Genomic DNA, 20,922 nt, shown 5'->3' with positions numbered 1-20,922 from the left:
GGTGTGCACAGGCTTTTTTCAGCTGAGGTGGTCAGCCAAGTTTGGCGGCATGAGTAATTCCCTGAAAGAAGCTGATCCCTGCTGTCCCTCGCTCAGGGTCTTTTATCAATGAGGATGCTGTTATTCTTTGAAATTTCTTTTACTGCACTGTCCTTCTAGCAAGGAACCTTTCAATCTTTTTTCCTTCTATTTCTTTGTTTAACTTAAATATTCTCCTTTCTTCCCACACCCAGGTCTTGTCTTCTACAGCAATTTTCCAAAAATGTTGAACCAGGAAATTAACGTTTGCTTACTTCCATGCCCCCAAAGAAGAGTGAAAATCAAGATGTAAAAGCAAGTTTTCATGCTTTGTTCTTCCCCATTTGTTCTGCAGCACTGAGAAATTGAGATGTTAATAGGCAGGGCAGCAGGCCAGATATCAGCGTAGTGCAGAAGGTGCTAGCTGGAAGTATATATGATTTTATGCCTGCGTATTTCTTTTGTAGCTTAATGTGTAAGGAAAGACATTACATTTTTCTGGGAGCGTAGCTGATTGATTGAAAAACTTGAGTGGAAATAAAGAGGTCTGTCATAGAGTGTTCCAGAGACACTAACCTCCTTTTTTTTATTCTTGCTCTTTCATCTTGCAAGCTTAGCCACGGTCTTTACTCTTTGTTTTTAACACTTGGAGAATGCAGCCTTTCAAATATTAGAGCCTTTCAAAATTGACTGGAATTTCTAAGGCTGGCTATTGTAATTGTTTGGGAACTCTAGTAATCTTTAATTGTTTCTTTTTATAATGAAATAAAGGTCTCGTGGATCTAAGGAAGAGGAAGAAAAGGTTAAAATAGGTCACCTGATAGCTGCTGAGAGGGCAGCACCTGGCTTCTATGCAAAGACCTCTGGATCAGAAAATATTCAGTGAAATATCTGCCATCTGCCTGGTTAGAGAGAGCTATTGCTGTTAGGATCATCAAGTGGAATATTGGCTTATACATTCTTATCAAAACAAATATGGTTATTTTACATTCATACAATACTTAGAGATAGATAATTATTTACTATGAAAACTTTACTCATTGATAGGGAATATTTTTGTATTACCTTAAAGTTTATTAACGGGCTCTTGCTAAGTTTTGTTTCACCTTTTGATTTAATGTCACCGTTCACTGGTGATTGAATTTGCGGAGACATAACTTTTTCAGATGTCTTAACGTCTAAAGGTTTAGTAGATAACCCAAACCTTGCTGGAACGTTGTACAGTATTCACTGACTGATATTGCCAGTGATAGCTCTGCCTGTAGCTTTCTCACACTTTTTTAGCACTTCAGCCTAATTCCATTGAGCATGTGTTCACTCTGTTGGGAAATAAAATTCAAAGAGTTTAGACATTTGAGTTTTGCTGCGAAGTGCATAGCCATTCATCTTCTTTATTGTCACTTCTTAGCTCCACCAGCTGAGTTTGGTAAGTGAACATATGGGATAGAAACTGTGATAGACTGTCCTGTCTCTCCCAGCCTGCCTTGTGTCTATCTCATCTACTCCTACTTTTTTGTCTTCTCATCTGCTTTCAGAATTGATATTAATTGGTTGATATTAATAAGCGCGACAAACTGCAAAATAGTAACTTCGACATATAAAGAGCAGTATCTTCATGATGACCTCTTCTCTGAAGAGACATGGCAGCTTGGTTGTCTGAAGTGTTCATGGATTGTTCTGAAATAGTTTAAAACCAATCTTTAAATTATCCTTGTATCGCCTTTCTTGCAAACAAAGCATTCCTATGAGATGAACTCTGTGGTGTTCATCCCTCCTGTAAGGTTCTCCCTCAAAGCACTGCACATTGGGAATTGTCCCTAGTAAGATGCATAATACGTGTTTTTTAATATATAGAGTCCATGTTGGGTGTGAACAGAGCAAAAGCCAGAAGAAAAATTAGTTATACCTGTGTTGCATCCCATGTGTCTATTAGGAAGCTACAAGGATGCGATTTCTGTAGGTTCCTGCAGATAGGGCTAGAAGTATTATAGAGCTCACTGTGTTACTCAGAGTCATCTGTCTGGAAGGCTGGTCTTTCCACATCTACACACCTTTGAAATTACTTTGGGACTACTCACATGGCATTTTCCATTCCCTTGAAATACACCTTTTTACCTACAATAGAAGTTCTTTCACTATAGAAATGTGTATTTTCTAGCCTTGTGTTTTAATGATTGCCTGTCTGGATGCATAGGGAAACACACCCAACAAGGCTTCTAAATTTGTTTCTGCAGGAGCTTCTTCTATCCATTCTGACAATTTGTAGGGTTTGATGAATGATTTCAGTGATAGCTGGAGAGGCAAAGTTCATTTCTGTAGCACAGTGGACTTCAATAAGGGATCTGATCCAGAATAGATGCAGCTCCTACCCTGGGGGTTAAGTGTAAAAATGAAACCCATGCAAGCAACCTTGACAACTACAAACTTTTGATGCAGTCTTTTCAGAGCTATTACACAGGGTCAGGATAAGACTATTAAATGGGTCTTAACATAACACTGCCTTTAATCAGAGAAATTGCTATCGCACGGAGGAGCTTCTAGAACATCTTAAAAATATTTCACCAAATCACTTTGCAGTCTCACTTTGCATGAAACCAATGGCACATTTCACTTTTGACTTCCTAGTAATGGGGTTTTCTTTCTGTCACAAAACATTACTTCATTTCTGCGTTGGCTCAGAACAGATCCAGCTGGTGCTGGGTAGTAGAGCAAGTGCAATGTTATTCACTGGAGTTTTGTGCTAGGTCAGTTTCTACATAGCCATTTCATGGGAATGGAGTCTCCAAAATACATGTTGGCTAGGTTCTTCCCTTTTCCCCTACCCTTGCTTTTGATTAGAAGTACAAATTGCCCATTAGCTGTGAATTCCCTTCTGAGATTAAAAGTTGCAAGTAGTGAACCTATCTTGAGTGCAGCTTTTAAAAGATGTACTGTTATAGTAGCCAGCTAAGTGGGTTGGGTATGTATGTCACACTGACATGCTCTTACTGCTGTCTTTTAGTGCTTCAAAATGACTATTTACCTGAAAAGGAGTCTGTCCGTAGTATTAGGGGCCTCAAAAACTTCATACTACAAATGTTTTAGGATACAGCTAATGTTACCTCCTGTAGATGCACTGTTGTATCTTTTGTACCAAAATGAAGCCAGTATTTGTACATGGCCAGATATCTAGAGTTGGAAAATTAACTGTACAAGTCAATCCACATTGATATCTAGCCTTCAAAATATTATTTACACAAATTCCTTTGGCAGCCATTATACATGTAGCTGCAGACATTCTCTTAATTCCACACTGGATACTTGCTTCTAAAAGGAAAACACTGCAGAAATTCTGAAGAATAGAGAAATAGAAATTAATCCATTGGATAAGGTAAGTTGGAGGGAAGGAACACGAAGATTTCTTGGTACTTTGTAATTAAGTATTTGCAGTCATTATGTGGAATAACTATTACAGGCATATTTTGGTTTGAAATTGAATTTCCTCTGTGGGCTTTAGGAAGTATTGTCAGCTTAACACATCAGGACTTGGTACCAAAAAAGTAACAGAGTATTGAGGAAGTAATGAAGTGTGTTAACAATTGGAAGCACAATTATGTTTTTAATTACTTTGCACAGTGATTTTAAACTACTGGAGCAATCCATGCTTTAACAGCTTCTCCCATTTCTATGGGATTAGGTGTTGGGCATGTCTAAAGCAATTTTGCAGTCAAATGTTGCAGGTGTTAATTAATGTGAGAATGATCAAGTTTTGCTTGTGTGTTCAGCAGAGGCCTAAACTCATATCAAGATGAATTAGAGAAAGCTGAGTCCAACTTAACACAACCAACTTTACAGCTGACTGCTCATCTGTAGCTCAAGCCCAAGGCATCCAAATTGTATTATACAACCCAAAGAGCAGTAAAAGGGAGCCACCAGCACAAACATTGAATTCAATGCATTCATTTTGCTGTCAAGTGTACTTACATTGCAATGCTTGTGCATTTGGCTTGTACAGCTTTCTGTGATCATTTTGTTTATCATTATGGGGTTGCCGAAGGAGGAAGCACAGGGATATTTCAATTTTTCCCCGATGGTCCCAGCCAGTAACTTAAATACCTGCTTTCAGGTTCACAGTTTTCTGGTTAGACTCCCATCTAGAAACATTCCTCTTTACTCCATAAACTATGTCAGGGAGAGATAAAGCCCCTCTCAAGCTAAGACTGTTGACAATTCCTAACACAGATCTTATCTAAGCAGCATCTGAAGTATTTGCCCATAGGAGAGCTTTTGCATGTTGTTACCTTGTCTTTTAAGCAAAAATCAGCAAGGAGAGGAAATTGATAGTTGGGTCAGTTGTTCTTCCTATGTGCACTAAATGCTTATATAGAAGAGAGAAAGAAGGGTGTGTTCAATGTATGAAGGGAGAATGGAATATCTTCAGTAAAAATGCCAACAGTTTATGAAAACTGACCTGCTCTGGTGTGTTTCGGAGGGGTTAAAGGATGAAGGAGGTTCCCCAAAGTATTAAAGAGGGGAAATTTTAATTCTGAGAAATTTGGAGAGGACTATGGATGCTGTGAGTGATTGGCTGATGGCCTTTCATGGATTTGCTATCCATCAAATCTAGGCTGCTGGGCTGCTTCTAGAGGGATTTAAAGAAAGGTTTCTAGCACAGCAATTTGTCCAGTGGTCCAAAGCCTGTAAAATCTGAGTAACCTGATTTCAAAAGGGGCTTTTGTTATCATCTTATTCTGAGAAATCAGGAGAAAATACATTTTTATTTCAAGTTAAAGGAGAATGATTGTATTAGAAGAGCCCTGGGAGTTTAGCCTGGGAAGCTTTTCACAGGGTCTGAGGGATGGTTGTGGAGCCACCTGCACTGATCAAAAGGCAGGCTATCTGGTGGGAAGACCAGAGCTGAGCACTTCATCCCCGCTGATGTGGTAACTTATTATCTGCCAGCTTAGCAAACTGAAATGGCTCAGTGCAGGGTTGGAGGAAGGCCAGTGCTGGAATAGAGAGAGTGCAGGACCACAGTTTGTGATGGACAAAAAAAAAAAAAAAAAATCAGGGAGGTGACGGCAAGTGATTAGATCAGCCCGGGCTAACTTGGAAGCAGAGTTCAATTTTTCCTACTTTTTTTTCATTGTTTTCACTGATTCCATGCCTTGTACATCCCCCAAAGATTTCCCTCCTTGTCTATGTGTCCTAGTGGGCCCGCTGTCCTCTAGGCAGCACCACATGGCTCTGGCTGTGCTGCATTACTGGTGCTTTCCACTTCCCCAATGTATGCCTAGCAAAACTGTGCTGGAGTTGCAAGCTGTTTGGCTAAACCGACTTCCAAAACTCTGAAACAAAGCACCCTCTAAGCAGTGTTTTTTCCAAGTAGACAGCTTTGGGTCTCAGAGGTGGCAAAAATGGGGGAGAGAAATCGTATGGAATTAACAGAAGTCTGTTGCTGGGTCTTCAGTCAGGTTCCCAGGAGCTGCCTTGAAGTGGTGCAGCACCAATAGAGTTTTTCCTACATGAGGCTTTGGACACACAGTGGAAGTTCACATTCTTGTTACTTTTGTATGTTCTCTGCCAAGCTTCAGTAATCCAAATCCCTGTTCAGCTGTACTGTCCTTACTGACATGAAAAAGAATTACATCTGTGGTGGTTTACAGCTCCCAGCAATTCAGATAGCAGTCCAAGGTGGATGTGGAATAAATAAATCACGGGCTTGGGGAAAAAAATGGTGCATGGCTGCATTTCAGTGCTTATTTGTGTTGCAGTTAGAGAACCAGTCATGGTTCTACTGCCAGTAGAATCATGGAATTGTAGCATCATAGACTGATAGAATGGTTTGTGTTGGAAGGAACATTACAGATCATCTAGTTTCAACCCCCTGCCATGGACTGGGATGCCTTCTGCCAGCCCAAATTAGTTGTTTGCCATGTGGGGACTGCAGGCCTTTGCTGAGACTTGGACAATGACAGTCTGATCGGAAAGATGGTGAGCCCTTGAGATTCCCTTTGTCCAGAGGTGGGATTTGCAATGGATAGTCATTCCCAGCTCTCTGCTGTGGTTGTGTGGTTAGCATGGTTACCTGAGCAGGGTGCTAAACTCCCCTAATACTGGAAAGAAAAATGTATGAGTCGATGACTATTACCAAAATGATGCATCTTCTTTCAAGGTTAGGCAAGATTTGGCTTAGTTTATGGATTTGAGAGTAGCTTTGTCCAGGTCTCTATATGCAGCATGTGGTAATGGCTTGTGCCAATGAACGTGTCAGTCTGTGGTATTGTTCTACAACCTTTTCCAATGAACATTTGACTGTTAGCTTTCAATTTACACGTTTTAAATGTGATTTATGCACAAATGCTTTGCACTGTGCTGTTTTCTAAAGGATGATCAAAATGAGCTGTAAGAATTTGTGACTGTAACACATATGTGAAATATGTACATATGGGACAAAATTAAACAATTATTTGGCTATCTCATCTTGGCCAAAAAAAAAATAAAAGTACAGGTACCTAATTAAATGCTAAAAAATCCTTATTAGTGTCACACAAACTCCATAATAAAATTCTTTGTCTTCAGCCTCACTAAAGAAACATATACAAAAAACTAACTCTACATTTTATTTTATGATGCTATTTCTTTGTCAAATACCATTGTTACAAGGTTTATTTTTCTACCAGTAAAGTAATAAAGGCACAAAGGTTCTTGTGAAATCACTGTCTCAGGTAAATATCATTTATTCCCTCAAAAGAGGTGCTGTGGTTTACTTTAATGGAGTAACATCTGTTCATTCAGAACTGAGTTCCCTGAACAATTGTTAATAAAGATATTGCCACTAAATATGCCTGGAATATTTTGTATAATAACATAAACCCATAAAACTGGTGGAAACAAGAATGCACTAAGTGCTCTTGTCTGCTTCCCTCCTTCCCCCACCCTGAAGGGTCTCTTATTGAAGAACTTCACTGGATAGTTAATTTTTTTGTCTGTATGCCTAAACACTCATAATTCATTTTTCATTTTTCTGGGAAGACTTGATATGTTCTCAATAGCAGTCTCTCATTCTTCTGATTGTCTGATGATATGGAGTCAATAATCCAAAAGCATTGTACTAAGATGCTGCAGAGCCTGAAAAGATAGAAGAAAGTCCTAATGCATTTTTCATGTTGTTCCTCACCAGCAAAATTCACTAGCCAAGAGAGCAGGTCACTGACCTTCCATCAATCAGCACATAGCAGTTTCTCATTCTTTGGAGTGGATTTTGAGATTTGCAAATAGAAGTGAAATCTGTCAAAGTATCGCAGGAAGAGAATGGTGAGTGTTGCCACTTGGTTTGGGTTGGTTTTTTTTGTTTTGGTTTTTTTTTAATATATATTATAGAAATATTAAGTTGCATTGTGCTAATCTTGGACATCAGTTGGTAGGGTGTTCTTAGGTTTGGTAACCATTTCTCCTGTAAGTTTACTCCTGGTCATTCGTTGCAAAGAGGTTTGCTATCTCATACAACAGCCAAATAAGGCATGCTAACAAGCCAATGGTAGAATTTACAATGTTGTAGGAAAGATGTTTTTTGTAAACAATTGGATTGTATATCCACGTTAAACAATGCTGTTGGAATGTTTCCTCTGTTGACAGTGAAGGAGAATTACAAATTAGACTTCTCTTTTTCTTATTTCTCTATGGGCTTATGCTGTTAAAGAGAAAGGGAAGACTGGGTCACTGACTTAATGTCCCTCTGTTTTTAATTTCTCTGACTGTGATTACTGCTTTCAGTGACACCTTTACCCATTACAATTACATGTCACTTGATCTAGGACTGACAGCATCTCTGTAAAAGTCAGTCTTCTAAAAGAGCATGCTGGGATTTAGCTTCCCTAGAAGCATGCATCTTCACTAAAAGGGAGAGAAGTGGTTAAATTTGGGGGAGTGGAGGGTGGGAAACATTTTTTGTTCCATTATAAAGGGAAGAGGCTTTTGAACAGTTCAAGCTGCACAACTGCTAGCAATGCAGACTATTAAAGGGATAGCAATCAGCCTACACACCAGACACACAGATTGAATTCTTGCTGCTTGTCATGTAACCAGAGATAAGAGTATTTTCCAGTGATTCTGATAAAATAAATGCTGTCATAATGATTCTGAGCGAGACTCATCCAGATGTTGCAGACTTCTTGCTGTGGTATTTATTCATAAATCTTGTTAAAATATAATCAGAGAAAGCATGTCTCAATTAAAACCATCAAAACTCTGTGACAATGTTCATGCAAATGCAATAATAATCGTAATGTGTTGACACAAAATTTGTGCAGTAGGTTACTGGCATTATTAGAGCCTACTGATTAGAGCTCACTAATTAATACAAAACTAGCTTCTTACAAGTGAAAGAGGACATGTAAATTCCTCTGTACATGAAGGATTATGGATTATGCCCTTTTTGCCTGTGTGCATATGACTGCTGGGACTTCCACAATGCTTAAAATTCATAAAGATTTTCATATGTATTAACTTGTACATGTGCTTGTTAGCTTGCTTCCCCCACTCAGTCTATACAATTGTTACCTGGTCCTGGTGCATGATACCATTTAATTCAAGAGTCTGGTTGTGTAAAATAATTTAAGAAGGATATGAAGATGAAATGGAGTTTTTATGAACAATTTAGAGGACAAAACAACTTGAAAAAACAATGGTGTCACAGCTCATCTTTCAAACACTCGACTGTGCAGCCATAGCAGGCTGCTTTTTGATTTCCTTCCAGTGAGCTGTATTTAAAGAAGCAAAAAATACTTTAATTCTGTGTTTCCCTCTAAATAATCTGCTGCCCTGCTGTAGGAATACTACTCAGTTACCCCTGGGAGAGGATGGTTCCGAGCTGATGATTCTGTTAGGATGTGATCATGCCATGACAGATTTAACTGTGAAGCTTTAAGACCACTTGTGAATGCCAAAAGGAAACAACTTAGCTTGAAAATTGTAACATCATGTGTCAAATATAATTTGGGAGCAGAAAGAGCTCTGGGATAATTCTTGACGTTTAGGCTCAATGTTAAAGCTGGATGAGCTTTCTGGGGACTGAAGTGCTGCAACAAAGTCTTCAGGATACTTGCAAGTTAAGGCATGACTGGCCAAATGTATCTTAGCAAGTTCAAACTTGTATCTTAGCAAGTTTGAAGGAGCATTCAAAGTAGCTGGATGTAGGAAGGCTAAGCACGCTTGGTTACTCGACATGCAGTAGCTTGCTGCTCCCTAGTAACTTGTTTGTGACTGACACCCTGGTGAAGCAAGTTAAGACTCCTGCTAAAAATTTGTAGCAAACCTGATAGAAACAAATTCTCACACTGCAGGACAGAAACCACAATGCTGAGGCTTGTAAGCTGCAAATTGATTCTATAAGGCACAACTGTCCAAGCACAATGGCTTTATCTTTCAATAACATTGTGCACTGTTGCAAATGGTTCCCTGGGATTCAGATATGCTCTGATTGCCTTACCCCCTACCAGAGGGCTTTCCCATCAATCTCTGAGCACTGGCAGGCAGTTCCTCCTCTCCTGTCACTACACAGCTAACATTTTCACACTTGGGAGAAATGTGCAGGAGAGGTGTGCAGCTGTTGCACTAATACCTGGCTTTAAGCATTTTTAAATCCTGTCTTGATGTTATCCAGGCATCAGAAAATTCTCTTCAACTCAGATTGGGGAAGGTGTAACTGGAAACAAAAGAACATAAAACATGCCCAAGCCCTCCAAATTACAAACTAGATCCAAGTTGCAAATTATAGGAGAAGGAATGAAAGAAAACTGCCCTTGATATAAATTCACTGATCTACAAAGTATCTTTCTGGGTACTCAGGGGAGTTCCTTTAGAGTTTCCTCATGAGAGATCGTGTCCTTCCACATGCCCTACATCTCAAATACTCTTTATGCAGAGAGGTCCTAGAAGAGAATCTCAGCTATTACACCTGATGACTTGCAGCCCTCTGGGGGTTCCCTTCAGTCACCCCATTTTCCCTTCCAAAATGCAGTTCTTTTGAGTTATTCAGAGAATATATTTTTAGCTTCTGCTGGGAAAAGGACTCTTTCACTTTTTGGAGATGCAGGTGCTACTTTTGCAGACTGGATGACATTTCCTGTGCTGGACTGGCCTGGGGTCATTCCTTAACTCTGAGAGTTATTTTCATCTCCCTCACTCCCACGGTGAGCCGATTTGTATGCTTCAGTGTGAAGTGTCTCTGTCCACTAACCCTGTCTTTCTTTGTGCACAAGCTGATGTAAAATATATGCAGCTTTTTTTTTTCTTTTTTTTTTCTTTTTTTTTTTTTTTTTTTTTTTTTTTTTGAGAGCGGATGCTTTGGGTGAAAAATAGGTTTGGAGTGATTGATCCTTCAAATCAATCTTTGATATTCTAACACACAGAATTGAGCTACATAGGTTTCTTTGTCCTTGCAAACCACACTGCGAGACAGGAAAGTGCTCTTCTCTGTATTATTCCTAGCAAACCAGAGCACAAAGAGGCTGAAAAGAGATTTCTCCAAGTATTTCAGCAGTCAGTACTGTTTAAGTGCCCCTCTATGGCTGAATCAGTGTGCAGACCACAGCTCTCCTACTGAATACCCCAAGTGCCCAAACAGTCTTGGCATCTTAAGTCTTGTGTGTTCCCAGAGCAGTCCTTATCCCACATGGGCACAGTCAATGAGCAGCTGTCTGTGCTTTCTAGACATCTCTCTGCCTTTAAAAGTCCAAGAAGAGATTGAAGCGGCTGGAGAAGCTTATGTTCAAAAGTTATTGATTAGTAGACAGCAGCCCAATACCTAGCCCATGTGTTGAGGATTTGGGGAGATGAAGGTTTGATGACCAGCTCTGCTTAAAACATTCAAAACTTTTCAGCATTTTAAGCAGAATAAGAAAGAGCCTGGCAACTCAAGTATTTTATGGTGTGAATAACTTTCTCACAAGTTTAATCTCTCTCAAAATATTTGAACTTATGTTGGAGTACAGACGGGTGCTTTGGGAGGAGATGGAAGATGCCCTGTACGAGCTGCTGTGTTTGCCGTCTTATGGTCCCAAGACTTTGATGTCTGGATAACAATAGTGTGATATTTGCTAATGTCCAAGAGTCACATAATCCATTTGGCTGGATTATACCTCTGTCTTGCTCTTAAAATCTTGGGGTGTGGTACTGTTTCCCATTTTCATGCTGAAAAGATGAGTTATTTGCAGGCCTATCAAGAATCCGCTGGTTAAAAGCTATAAACTGTAATTTCATAACCTTTTATTGTCTTGAAGTGTGTACCTAAGGAAGCATTTCAGTAGGCTGAGGTAGTATTGACTCATTGTCTAATGGATCTACAGCAAACACTACTCCTCTGTGGAGGGCAATCTAAGGACTGTGGCCTAAAAAACAAGTAATAGGTGAAATATAATCATCACCAGTAATAGAATGTGTTTATGACAGGAATTACTACAAGGAGAAAAAAATGTTTTGGACAGGACAAATACTTCCTGAAGGATGGATGCATGGTTTTCTGCTTATGATTGAGAAAGTTCAGGTTAAGTTTGCTGAGGGGGATATTTCTGTGAAATCTTTCTTGATGAAAGTCAAGTCCTTAATTTAAAAAAGCTGTCCTACTGTCTGCAATCTATTTATCAAAGTAGGAATGAAGACAGTTCTCTTCAAATTTATAGCCTCCTCAGCTTGTAAATGTAGAAGTAAACTGAAGTAGAAAGTGTTGTGTTGTTTTAAAAACTGATTACTTTCTGAAAAAGACCTCTGTCTCTGTTTGCTTGTCTCATTATTGTGACAGCATTTCTCTGATAGCTTGCTGCTGCCAGTCCTTGTTAGGCAAACACATAGGTGCTCTGTGGGAGCTGCCGTGTTGTCCTCTGGATGGACTCTGTCCTCTGTCTTCCCAGTTTCTGTGTGATGAGCTACTGCAAACTGAGCACTGGAAAACTCTTGATTTCAAAGGTGAGAGTCTTGTAATTATGGCTTCAATTTTCATCTGTCAGAGAAGCCCCATAGTCTTCACCTACTCCAAAGGTATCAGATGGGGTCTATGCACACTAACATTTGGATGTTTAAATAATCCAAACTGCTGACTGAAATCCTCTTTAACATCACTGAACTGCCTTTGGAGAATGATCTGTCTGGTTCCATCACAGTGGTTGTAAAGTGATGGGCTCAGGTGTTTAAACTTAAGTGAAAACAATGTCACCTATTTTACTCAGATCTTACTGAGTACTGGAAAGAGTTCTGGCCAAGCACAGAGGACCAGATGTCCAGAGGAGCTCAACTCTCAGATTAGGTACTTAAATGAGGTCAGTTTTTTCACATTTGTTTCTCTCCATGTAAACTAGAAGGAGCTCAGCAGAGCTGTAAAGTGCCGTTTTGTGATTTCAGCTCAATGTCAAAAATAAAGCATTGTCAAAAATACAGCAATGACAAAAGGATCTGAATGTCTCAGGAAATTGCAGCATTTTAGCACCACTGATCTCAAGTCAGGGAAAGAGCTGAAATGCATCAACAGAAAGTTCACAGGGTGCAGAGGCCTTTTACTTCATTATTTTGCAGTGATAACAGAATATTTCACCATTTATAAATTATACTCTTGATTTTGTTAATCTCTTAAGGGCAGCAGGGCTCATGGGGGAGGAGTTCCAGAATATTTTGTGCCTCTTTCTCCTCAATTTCTCACAGCAAAGATTAGCAGACAGTGCTGAAAACTCCTGTTTGTCTGTGGTCCTTCTCTTTGTCCTATTCAAAAAACAGATGCAGAACTGGTCCTTTCAGAGTATGAGTACAACCACTGTGACAAAGAGGATAAGAGGAAATGCTCTGTTTAGTGCCTACACTAGACCAACAAATGAACTACTTGCCGGGAAACAAGTTAAGTGAGATGGACTGTAGTTACAAGTGAATTATTGCTGGTGCTTTTGTGGAAGGTTTGCGAGCTTCTTACAGCACCTGCTTTTTGTTATGCTGCACTCTGAATGTTTGAAATATGGCCTGACTTACACAAGCACATTGTGTGTTCTTTTTTTAAAGCAAGCAAGCAAGCCTGTTCTATTCTATACAGGAAACAAAATCTGCATCAATACAGTAAAAAAGTAAGGAATGCAAAGTGCATCCAGCCCTTAGCCCCTGGCAGCCACCTTTCAAAAGAGATTAGATTGTTACACACACAGGAGTTTGGAGGATTCTTCAACTCAAAGTTGGTTTGTCAGGCCTGTGAATCCCACCAAACCTCACCAGAGAGGAGGGACCATGTTTATAGCAGCCCCTTCCTTCACACATGCAGATGTCCTCAGCAAAAAGCTGCTGCATGAAAAGATAAAGTACAGGATTTGTGGCACCTAGGAGAGGTGTGTCCCTCTGACCTGCAGCTGGGGGGAGCAGCCACTGAGAAGGGAGAAGACTTGAAATTTGTGGTGAACTTCTCCTCTAGTCAGCATGGGAAGGGTTGGCAAAACATGCCACTCAGAGCCAGTTTTTCCACAAGATCTTTGGCTCCTTGGAAACATTGCATTTAGGAGAAGCTGAAGCCAAAAAGGGCTTTGGCCGGAAGAGTGAGATGCTATTGCTTTTCTCCCACACACCATCAGCAGCTAGATATGCTGATTTTGCAGTGTGCAAGGTCACAGTGCAACAATAATTGTTTTTCTACTTAGATAGCAAGTTAGAAGCTTTCAAAAGGGGAAATGGATGCTTGGATGCTGGGCATAACACAAGGTCTTGGTTCTAGCTTTTTCAAGTAGAAGAAAATAAACATTTGCTCCCATAAAAAGCAAGGTTTTAAATCCATGTACACTATATATAATTCCTTTGCATCAGTAGATAGATAAATTGTATCAGCCTATGAATTTCCAGTTTGGGGGGCTGTCTATTAAGGTGATTTAGCTAATAATTTTAAATTATATTTCACATCAATAGTTTGGGGTTTTCCACAAGGTATTTCTATTTGATTTTGTGTTGTTTCCCTGAGTATTAATAAAAATTGATTTAGGCAATAAACTTTGTGGTGGCAACCCAATAAATAAGAGAGACCTTGTGAAGTGGTATTGAAATAGGAGACTTATTGTGAATTGCTTGAGCAACAACTTTCCCCTTCAGGTGCCAAACCATCAACAAGTAGCACTAATTTATGTGCAATATCCATACTGCTGTAAGGTAAGGACAGGCTGGTTTTTCTTCTAAAAAATCCAATAAGATATTGTCCCTTCTAAGAAACTGCTTTGGCACAAGTCTGTCATTCAATCAGTTTGTCAACTGTTTCTGAATTTATGTCAGAGAAGTGAGTTTTGGGTGAAACTGAGGGGCTACACTTTTCCTCCCCTTCTGTTATAGAGAAAGGGGGAAAGTGCACCATGACGGGGTATGAACAAAAGAGCTGCAGTACCAAAAAAATCGTGTTGAAATGATAAGGTACTGTGCACTTACTTTCATCCTGAGCTCCTGAATTCCTCAAAATCATGCCCAAAAGAAAAAAAAATTGAAATACAAATAGACAATTAGATAGTGATGTTTTCACCTGAAATGCTGACTCTTACCAGAGAGTCTGTTGCATGAAATTCTGCAATAAAGTGTTGGCTTAAGTCCAAATGAGAGGTCTTTGCTATGAAGAGCAAAGTGAAGAATTGGCCCATGTTGCAAAGAATCTGGAGTAAATACAGGACTGGCTCACAGAAGAGTGGATAGGTCCAAGCAAGAGATCGTTTGGATGGTATGGTATCTAGTGGCCCATCCCGCTTTCTCATTCTCAGATGGTGTGTTATTATTTAGTCAAAGAGAATTCTGGTGAGGATTTCTAGTAAGATTTTCAGTGACTTTTAGCAAATATTTACAGCTGCTTTTGAAGACAAGAAAGGACAAAGAGGCTTTTTTTTTTTTTAATAAAGTAAGGGATTGAAGCCACAGTTTTTATTCCAAATGGCAAATCTCTGGAAATTGTTCATGCCTGATGTGTGGAGTTTGCCTTTCTTCTGCATTTTTATGCTTCATAATTATTTTCTCCCATGGAAAATGGTTGATTATTTATAAGATTAAGTCAAAAGGGTGTTTTTTCCTATTTGTCCTGGATTCTGCTGGGATAGAGTTAATTTTCTCCTGGGTAGAGTTAATTTTCTCCCTGTACTCACGGTACAGTGCTGTGTTTGGGATTTAGTATGAGAATAACCGCTCATGTTTTGGTTCTTGCTCAGTAGTGCTTACCCCAAGCCAAGGGCTTTTCCATTTCGCGTGCTCTGCCAGTGAGCAGGTGTACAAGAAGGTGGGAGGGAACACATCCAGGAAAGCTGACCCAAACTGACCACAGGGGTGTACCACACTGTGATACACCATGCTCTGTGTATAAATTGGGAGCAGTTGGCCAGCAGTTTCTACCTCAGTGTTCGGGGTCAAGCTGTCCTGGATGTCCTGGATTGGTCAGCAGGTGGTGAGCATCTGTATTGTGCATCACTTTTGTTTCTTGAGCTTTATTTCTCTCTCTCTTTTAGTTGTCTCCATTATTATTATTACTATCATTACTGTTTATTGTTATTATTATTTCTTCATTTCAATTACCAAACAATTCTTATCTCAACCCACATATTTTGCCCTTTTTATTTTTCCTCCACATCCCAACAGAGTGGGGTAACTCAAGCAAGTGGATGTGTGGTATTTAGTTGTTGGCTGTGATCAAACGGTGACACTGCTGAAACTCTGATAGTAGGAATAACGCCTAGCTTTCTACTGATCATAGATGTGACAAAGTTGAAAGTTAGTGCTGCTGTTTGAGGGAGCTGGTCTATTGCATCAAAAGTACTGCAGGGTTCTTTGAAAATCCCTGCCAAAATTCCTTCCAAAAGTATTTACATGGTGCGTACATCAGTGATTTGCACCCATGAATGAGATCACTGGTTCTGACACTAGTTAAACCATTAAAATTACTTATCAGGACAGATGTGTTTTTATATTCAAGAACAGTTTAAACCTTTTAACATTTGCTTTAAAATTCTTAAGACCACTCTCTTAGTGCTCTGTGACATATCTGTGAAGTGCTGCCCATCCTTTTGGGGGGCTAGTCCTGTTCAGGATGACTTACCAGGTTTCAGGTTTCTGTGATGCATAGTAGAATATATCAATTTTGAGGTAGGGTTATAGGTCTGGCAGAAAGTTTGCTGTTTGCAAATGCTGTTTGCATCATGACTATGTAAAAACGTGGCTGCTATGAGGAAGCCATCTCTTTGGATGAAGGAGTGCAGAGCAGAACCTGTGCCTTGCTCTGGACATCAGCTGGACATCTTAGAGCAGACTCAGTGCTGGAAAGAGTAAGAAAGGGGAAGGTGCTCTGAAGGGAGTGGGAGGTTAGGAGCTGTTTGCAGCCCTACAGCTATCTGAACACAGGAGGAAGAGCTTACCCTGGTGGTAGACATAATTTCCAGTCATCTCAGCCAAACTCTGACTACAAAGAGACTGGGGATCTGTGATCTGAGGCTTACACTGCCTTAATGTAACAAGCTTAGTGGAAAGTCTACAGCCATGGATATGGCCTGTGGTGCTGGATGTTAGAGAATATTTAGAGCCATAAATATTTCATTTGAGTCAGAATCTACAATGGAGTAGCCTGGACAAGGGAGCATTTCTAAAATGAAAAGAGAAGACACAAGGTAAAGATGAAAAGAAAAATAAAATGTATTTTTAAAAATGAGGTAAAGTGAACAAGTGGATCTGTGTAATGATGAAAGCACAAAGGACTTCAGAGCTCTGTGGGCTTGGCTTGAGAGGCAGAGGAACAGCAGGACTTAAGGGTGTCATAGCCTAGCAAAGGCTTTACATCCATTTTTACTTGGGAGAGACTTTTCTGTTTTCTGGCATGGAAAAGAGGTGACAGTGAGTTATTATACAAGTTTAGCAACACTGACTTGGTGGGACTTGTAATGGCTTGTAGGGATGTGCAGCAGGGGAAGAGTGGGAAAGCTCTGCAATTAGGAGCACCCTGTATGTGAAAATTCTTGTCTAGTTGTGACCCTGCCCCATTTTCAGCTGCAACTCTCATATCAAATGAAAGAGAGTTAAAACATGAAACATCCAGTAATAAATACCTTTTTGTTCTTCTTATCTTGATCTTGCAAGTGGCAATCAGCTTTTGGGATACTGGTGAGCAAGAATCACTCTGGTTTTGGGTTGTTTCTCAATGTGTTGCCGAGTGTCTAGAATTGAATGTAGCTTAGAGTAAAATAATTATTTTGAAAAAAGAATTAGACCTGGTGTAGTTTTATGTCTCTTTGAGGCTGTTTTTATTGTGGTGGCTGGTCACAGATGAGATTTTTACTATCTGAGAAGGGATGTCTCCCCCACATGGTTTTTACCTGCAGAAGATATTGGTTTCTGCTAGTGAGGGGAGCACAGGTGCATATGCTTAGGATATGCAGCAGCCAGCTGTGGCAGTCAGAACATGACACACTGAGAAGCGTTGGTGGGAGACAGCCTGTGCTCTCGGTGCTGAATTTCCAGAGTTTTTGCCTTTAGTAAGGAAAGGAGGCATTGTGATGCTGAATTTCACATCTTTTATCTGAGTAGAGAACACATAATTAATCTTTGTAATTAGTCATGGCAACCTGTCCTATCCATCTGCAGTCTTGTATGGGCAGAGCAATATCTTCCTTTACAGTAAGAGTATGTTACCCATTTGTACTTATGGGAAAAGAGTGAGACACATGCAGACCCTGTGAAGAAATACAGTTAAAGTCTTGCCATTTGGTAAATTGGGCAGGCAAAGTTCTACCTGTCTCCTTCTGGACAGTCCCAGGTTTTGGTTACCCTTTTCCCCTGCTTTACCCTCCTCTCCCCCAGTGCAGGGGGGAATATTTCAGCTCGGGCAGTCTCTTAAATTGGCCATGCCTTTTGCACTTTGTTATTGTAATTGCATCAGTGAACATCCTACCAGCCCTAGTATTTAAATTCAGGGTGTGGGGGAAAGTGCCTTCCTAGTCAACAATATCACTAGATGAAAGAGTTTTTTAGGATGTAAGTTTGCACAAAATATTTTCTAGGAAAAAATTAGGAAAGGCTCTGTTTTGTGAAGTTCACCAAGCTGCTCCTGGCTGTTTCAAAAGGAACTTTTTGAGTACCCCACAAGCCCTTTTGTAACTGTTTCTCTTCACACCTTAAAGAGTATTTCTAAACTTTTTTTGCACTCTTAAGTGGAAGCCAGAATTTTTTTTTTTAAGGGAATGGTTTTGTCACTGTGCTATTCCCCAGAATTCCATTTGAAAGAAACTTTGATGGGATTTTTCTATTTGATGGGAGAGTAAAGTGTCAGCATTCCTTGCTGAACTCACGCTTCTCCCTAACAAGTGTCTGCAAGAGGGCTGTTGTCTCACTGTGGTTATCCTTCCTTGCAAAGACCAGATGCTTCTTCTACAGGGAAAAAAAAAATAAAAAAGACAATACTGTTTCCAAATATTCACTGTTTGCTTTCTTGAAAACATGTGCAACTTGCTAAGTGGCCTTTGGGGTAAATATTGACACAGTTAAGATCCCTGCAGTTTCCATTCTACACTGTACATGTCTAAAAAAATATTGCAATTTAATGACTAATTTTCTATGGTATAATGTAGACATTGGGGCAGTGCTTAGTTTTTATTTGTTTACCTGTGACAACCCAGCCACAGACTTATATTTGAAAGGTACTGAATGAGCTCAGGGTATGTTTTATGGGATTTGTTATAACTTTCATTTAAGAATACCTCACTCTTTTCTTCCAAATTCCTGCATAGGTTTCATGCCATCCAGTTGTATTCTGTTTAAAAAAAACCAAACAACCATTTGACTGATCTCATCCTTTCTGAGCCCTATCTATTTAGGGTTACAGCCTCTGATTTCATTGGGCAAAATAAATGCTTGCTGTTAAATAATCAAAGGTCTTTTTCTTTTTTCCTTAAACCAGTAAACACTAAAATTCAGACTCCTTTCTGGCGAGTTTTCCTCCTCTATATCCTGGCCTTTCAAAAGGCACTTTAGCAGTTCTGCGTTCTTTCAGTCTGTGGAATTTTATTACCTTTATATTAATACATCTCTTTGCTAATTCTCTAATTGTAAATATTCTCAGCACCAAGCAATGCTGCAAATAGCACACCCCGAGCAGTGCAGTCATGCTGTCTTCTGACTGCAGGAGTTGGTGTGTACAACGGCAAATCATCCTTTTCATCACTGTCAGGTCTCATAGTAAGCGCCTCAATTGTCCATGTTCAGGAGAGAATGGGAAAATATTTGGGCTGCTTAGAAGCAGGAATCTTATCTTTCCCATGAAGCTGAGTGATTTAGGAGGTCTGAGTGCTACATTTAGGTAGATAAATGGAAGCTTAGCAGTTTCTCTCTTCTACCTCCCCACCAATATTTGTCTCCACTTAAAAGTGTGAGCCAAACTGAACCTGTGAGGGTGCACAGAAGGATTTCATCAGCAGTATCTGGATCAAAACTATGTGGGAGAATTTGGCAGAGTAACAGATGAAATATGAAATTATTCGTCTACTATAATGTTTTCTTGATTAGGATTTCTATCATGTACAAGGAAAAAAAAAAAAAGAAAAAACCAAGAAAGAAAAAGGCATAAACTTTAAAAATGCCAGAAACTTTAAAAAACACCCAAATGAATTTTTAAAGGCATGAAACTCCTCTCCTAAAGAGGAAAATCTGTGTTAAACTTAGCTGAAGTTTGGCAGTCTTCAAGGAAGCAAGGCACACATTGAAATACAAAATATTTTCTCTCATTCCACGCTTGGGTTATGATGCACTGGTTAATCATGAATGACTTGTAGTTTCACTGGGAATGGTCTTTTTCTTTATTTGCATTCCTTAATTCCAAAATAGGTGTTTAAATGAGAAGTTCACACTGGAAAAAAGGTTGCTGTTTAGCACCAAAGGCCAGCAATATCCTGTTTCAAGTAGTCATTGCTCCTGGAGACTGATTTCAGTTTGACTTTTGCACATTTTGGATGCTGAAAGATGGGGCTTCAGGTCACTTCTGCAAACATAACCTCTGATCTTAGTTCTTGTAGGTTAGATTGTAAAAGCAGTCTGAAAGCTTTTGTAGTTGACATTAATTAAATCTTAGGCTGGGAATTAGGACTTTGGAGCTTTGCTCCTAAATTGCCACTGTCTGGCTTTTACAGGCAGGCATTACCTATCCCTTTTTGGTCTTGTTTCACATTCCAGGCCTTAGATAATGGCACTATAGGGATTCCTGAGTTTCCTGTACTTACATAGAGTGCTTGGCTCTTAGCACAGCATAGTCCATTCTCAGCAGCTTGTCTGGATTATTTAGTAATATAATGGTCCTGATGAAAGCAATGGGGTGGAATAGTAATATTGTTGGCTTGTGGAGTTCATGGACATGCTTCCTTTTTTGCAAGATAACTCCTCTAACATGCATGTTTCATGCTTTCTTTCAGTCACTTCTTTCAATACAATTTTCAAAGAGGTTACACGACTAGCAGTCATGTTCCTATGAGTATGTGTGGGTAGTGAAGATATGCTGCTGTAAGATAATACTTATTTTTGAGATAACAATATTGGAGTTCATAAACAAGGCTATTCTAGCTTTGGAATAAGTTGGTGTATTCATTCTAAATATTAGAGCCAAGTATAGATTCTGGGTGAAAAGTTCCTTTGTCAAAAATACATTTTAGGATTACCTGTTGCAGAAAGTAAAGCAGCAAAACTGAGAAGTATACATTGCAATTATTCTTCATTAAATATTTCATTTTTAATAGTGAAATATCTTGTGTTTTGCTTGCATTTAACACTAAAAAATTATTTTAAAGTGACGTGTAACAACAACCATAGGTTAATCTCATTTCTTTTCAATTGACCATTAAAACAAAATATGGCTGATAGTTTACTTGAAGTATGTATGGTGTGTGTTCAGGGTTATTTAGTTGTGTTTTCCAG

At 39.4% G+C, this 20,922-nt stretch overlaps 1 long non-coding RNA gene across 1 annotated transcript in view; it reads left to right on the top strand.

The window, feature by feature from the left end:
- LOC136291387 (uncharacterized) overlaps positions 1 to 20,922 on the top strand; it is a 278,854-nt gene that overhangs the window by 63,940 nt on the left and 193,992 nt on the right. The window contains exon 2 of the long non-coding RNA XR_010721512.1: positions 7,181 to 7,314. This is a non-coding gene — a long non-coding RNA (uncharacterized lncRNA). The remainder of the gene's footprint in view (positions 1 to 7,180; positions 7,315 to 20,922) is intronic.

The sequence above is a fragment of the Chamaea fasciata genome, unplaced genomic scaffold (assembly GCF_029207755.1).
Source record: "Chamaea fasciata isolate MVZ Bird 193981 ecotype frontalis unplaced genomic scaffold, bChaFas1.0.hap1 SCAF_6, whole genome shotgun sequence".
NCBI classification, from domain to species: domain Eukaryota; kingdom Metazoa; phylum Chordata; class Aves; order Passeriformes; family Sylviidae; genus Chamaea; species Chamaea fasciata.
The sequence above is the reverse complement of the archived record's forward strand: the minus strand, read 5'-3'. Positions and strand labels throughout refer to the sequence as shown.